The sequence below is a fragment of the Lolium perenne genome, chromosome 2 (genome assembly GCF_019359855.2).
Source record: "Lolium perenne isolate Kyuss_39 chromosome 2, Kyuss_2.0, whole genome shotgun sequence".
Lineage (NCBI taxonomy): Eukaryota > Viridiplantae > Streptophyta > Magnoliopsida > Poales > Poaceae > Lolium > Lolium perenne.
Genome location: NC_067245.2, coordinates 132,574,985 through 132,579,776, shown reverse-complemented (window position 1 = coordinate 132,579,776; position 4,792 = coordinate 132,574,985). Strand labels below are relative to the sequence as shown.

General features: G+C 41.5%; 1 long non-coding RNA gene across 1 annotated transcript; it reads left to right on the top strand.

Annotated features, from left to right (window-relative positions):
* The first annotated feature begins 877 nt into the window (after positions 1-877).
* LOC127333440 (uncharacterized) lies at positions 878-3,546 on the top strand. Its single transcript, XR_007871141.2, has 2 exons — positions 878-1,450; positions 1,634-3,546. It is a non-coding gene; the product is annotated as an uncharacterized lncRNA (long non-coding RNA).
* Positions 3,547-4,792: the final 1,246 nt, after the last annotated feature.

Genomic DNA, 4,792 nt, shown 5'->3' with positions numbered 1-4,792 from the left:
TGCTGCCTCCTACGGCACTTGGGGATTACCGCACAAACTTCTGGCGCTATCTCCCTGTTGGATTGACCATCCATCCACCTATCCTCCCAAAATAGGGTGGACATCCCGTTGCCTACCACCATGTAGGTGGAGGCAGCAAAGACATCTAGCTCTGCCTTGGAGAACTGCGTATCATTATATACGCTCATTATCTTTCATGCACACGGGTTGAACAAAATATGAACAAAAGTGCAACATCTACATCCTGGGAAAATTAGTAGCTACTGAAACATGTCCCTTTTAAAACACCAGGGCATGCATTGTATGAGTGCACATATATACATGAATGCTTACTGAATCTTTCTTGGCCCTTTCTGAATTGATAGTGTGTTTATTTATACTCCATTTAGTGTTGTCGCACTTCAGAAAGCTGAAGACGCCGTCAACAAACATGATCTGGATGCTTACTGAAACCTTCTGGGCCCTTTCTGAATTGATAGTGTGTTTATTTATACTCCATTTAGTGTTGTCGCAGTTCAGAAAGCTGAAGATGCGGTCAACAAACATGATCAGGATGGACCTTTTGTTATTGGTTGTCAAGATTCAAATCCTAATGCTTACTTCCCTAAAAAATTATTCCTAAAAAAAGAACATAGCCAAGGAGTTGTGCAGTACATAGGATAGTACCAGGAATAGTTATCTTCAAGTTGATTGAGAAACCAGATGTATAGGGCCATAAATATTCTAATGGTGATTGCACTATTTGTAATTTAAAATACATCCATTCAAAAGGAGTGTATTGTGGATGCAAAGGTAGTCTCATGAATTTGTTTATTCAAGCACATTTGGGTATTCAACGTCCTCTGTGCGTTATGAGTTTGAGATGGAACTCCACCAAATTCTACTAAACAAGTAATAAGGCTGTTGCATTCCCTGCATTCCGAGCGATTGGACGGCGCCGCGTCGTCGTGTTGGCCAGGGTCGGTGCGTGGGCCACCGTTTGGGCCTGGCACGCTGCTGCATGTCGGACGCGTGTTGAGAGGTTCGTGCGTGGTGCGTATTCTGGGGGGTTTGACCGATCTTTTCTTCCTCCCCTGAACCTCGCATCTAGAAGCGGTCGTGACCTCGTGGAAGACGGGGTCGATGACGACGATGCAGACGAATAAGTGGTGAGAACAGAGCAGCATGCCGGTGTCTAGCTCAAGGTGCCAGCACGGGCGTCAGAGCGGATGGCCCTGTGTGGTAGGCGAGCTCCAGGGCGTCGGGCTCCCGGCGGCACGAGGTGGCCGGCTGCCCACCAGCGTCGAGGCGGGTGACCTGTCCGGCTCCCCATCTTCACATCCACCGGATCCTGCCAGTGAAGGCGGAAGGACGGGTCCGGCACGGCGCACGCGGGATCCGGCAGCGAGCTGCCTCTGCAATCCAGATAGGCGCGCGGGCATGCGGGGCTTGATGCAGTGGAAGCGGACAAGTAAGAGTTCGATTCTTTTTCTTTGCTTTGATTTTCTTTCTCACTGCAAATCGCTGGGTGCGGATGATTTCCGTTCCTCTTTTTTTTTTACCAGCTTCAACTTTTGTTCAAATTATTTGTGCAAGATTTTAGAATTTTCACACTGCAGATCACTGGGTATATGTTGATAAAAAATTCTTCCAGGTGACGTATATGGATGAAGTTTCCATCAACCGAGAATCGATTAATGTACTACTGCTTTAACTGAACTAACATATAAGTTCGGAGGAGTTAGGGCAGTGGTTTCTTTGATTTGTGCTAGCTTTGTTCATCGGATTCAGTAGGGTATTACTTTTGTTAATTTGTTTTGCTATCTAGATGTTGATGTTGCATATTAAGATATGTTTACCGCTCTTTTTTGGACTATTATAAAAACCCAATGGTTCACTAGATGGACTACAAACTAGATATATCTTGCCTTACTGATTAGTAATCATAGTACTAAATATCACTGCTACAAGAGATGTTGCGGCTACATCTTTAACTTTTGTTGGTAAGTTGGAAATTTTGCCATCTGTACCAGCAAGGGCGCCATCCATTTTCTTCTACTCTCGCTGTGCTGGTTCCGATGCGCCGGTGCAGGACCTTAATGGTACCCGCTTGTCCGCTTGACCTAAAGGTTCCTCTCGCGAGGTATGAGCTGCGTGTCAGCAGCATGCAGTTACATGGACCAATGGGCCGGTATTACTCGCTCTTCTTGGTTATTCGCTTTTTCTTTATGCGGTTTGGTATTCCTCATCTTGATTGTTTAGGAAGCCTGGTGTTCTAATCGTTTCGTCTTTTCACTGAGAAAGTCAAGAAAAATATTTATAAGTTGCTGTTGCTAAAATTAGTTAACCACTAATTAATTTTCTTTCTCAAAATTTCTTTGCAATTTTTATAAACTAATTGGTTCCAGGACAAAAAGATGGCTGTATTTCGTTTAGATGCAGGCAATGTTTTTCAAGCAATGATCCCTGTACAACAGACCACATGAATTACAAAGGCATATTGCATTAAAAATACTATTACATGAATTACAAAGGCATATCCTAGAAGACTGAGCCAACATGTTCGTAATAACACAATACTTATACAATACATGCTTTCTAAGCCGTGTCCATATGTCCATCTATAGATACATCTGGTTTCTCTCTGCTGACAGTGTTGAACCACTTGATGCTGATAAACTGATACAGGTAAGCAAAAAAGGAACAATTATTTTTCTCGCTATTACTCTATAGTGTAAGCATGTTGACAACCCTGCGTTCTGAGACCATCCCCGGGGACAAGCATTTTTTATCGTTTGATCTTTACCCTGAGCAATCCGAACCATTCAGTTTTACCAGTTGGGTAATGCTTTGGATCTGAAGAACACTGCAGTCCTCTGAAGTCATCTGTTGTAGGATGTAGTTTGATGAAGTTTGACGAGCGAGTCAGGAGTAAGGAATCTGGGGCCTTTTTCACCAAGAACAGTTATGTCAGGTGAAGTTGCTACATCATGTGGGGTTATAGAACAAGATAAGGATTTCAGTTCTGAAAATCTGTTCATGGTTGTGTGAGGTTGGATGATGGTGAAGATGCTAAGGAGAACTTGATGCGAGTGAACTTTAAGGATATCATAGTGTGAACTAAATTCAGTGAGATAATGAGCAACCTGATAAAGTCAGTGTGAGCACTAAGTTTAATAGCCAAGCATTGTCGAGGGAAGGAAGTAGTGTTTCTGGGCCATGTGACTGATGACAACGCCTGTAGCAGTATATGCAGCATTACTAGCAAGCAAGCCTCATTAAGATTTGAGGTGGCAGGCAGTTCAGGTGATCCTAATAGAAGTTCTCTAGGACCAGGCCATATCACTTTACTAAAGAGGCTTGGTCTGGGCCACATTGGTTGTGTTTATTTACCATACCTTAGTTGCACAGATTGCTATGAAGATTATGGACATGACATCTCTTGCTACCGGGAATTTTTTTTCTTGCAGTACAAGCTAAAAGTGAGATATATTGCAGTAATTGGAATTTTTTTCCTTCTAGCTTTGTAAACTCACTTTGACATGGACTCACTTTGACATGGATACATTATCATGCAGTCATGCTGGATGATTGAGTTTTTCCCTGTAGGAAAATTTGCACACCCTAAGAAAAAATCAACCTAGGAAGTATTTCGCTGAAAAAGGTGCCAAATAAGTTCCACGCTATTATTGTTTATAGTTCAGTATTAGCTATATATTATATGTTATTGTTCCGCCAATTAAATACGACGATACAACATCAATTTTAGTTTGGGAGTTCAGGATTCCTGGCTCCCTACTCTTCGTAGGTATAAATTTTAAGCATTTCCATTCAAAATGAAAATGTTTGATGTTATTTATTTTCTACAACTGCAGCTGGTAGTTATTAGAGGCTCATGTACAATGGTCCTATTTGTTTGTTTAGCTAAGAAAAAAATCGTTCATATAGTTCCATGTTTAGAAAAGACCCTTTACTGATCATCTCCTTTTCATTTCTTGCATATCTTTTGGATACAAACATCCTGAGTTATACCAAAATGATCTGGAGGATTTTTGTCTTACTTATTTAAGATTTATCGTACCCATATTAGATATTATATTTCATATTGGAGACAGCATTTTTTTGCTCCATGCTAGCATAGATATTTGGTATGGTATATTTTACCGTAGGTCGGCTTCGTTTAGGAGTGTTCTAACAAGATAGCTGGAGGAGAAGATCAAGGTGCTAGACTTGAGCTGCTAGATGCACTTTTGTCTATTGGGAAATGCAAAGAAGTGGGATATTTGTTTTTAACATAAGACTCAACTATGGCTATGCCTAAGTAATATGAGATCTGCAAAGACGTGGACCTGATCAAGGTTCTGGTTACTCCCCTGCGTGGGACTTTACTTTCTGTACGTGAGATGAGGCCAAATTCAAAAAAATTAAGTTTTCCTAGCTTTACTTCCAGTTGCTACTTGAGACAGTTTGCTTCCTGGTTTCATTTTATGGGGTGGGTTCAACCCTCTTTCATCTAAAAAAAAACATAGTTCGTTTACTTCAGGTTTTGGCTCCAAACTTGGATGAAAGGTTCTGTCTATATTTATGTGTGTGTTTACTAAAGATATATGTTGTTATTGGTAGTCAGGCCTTTGTCCTACCTATCCAGCATCTCGCGTAGTACGACTCTCCCATGATATAAGCGACAACTTATATGGAGAACAAGCTAAAGAAGAGCTGTGCTAAAGAAAATCCCACCCTTTCAGCTCTGCAATCTCGCTGCTGGGCTTGGTGTAATTGATAGGTCTTTTTCTTTTAACACAATACAAGTGGT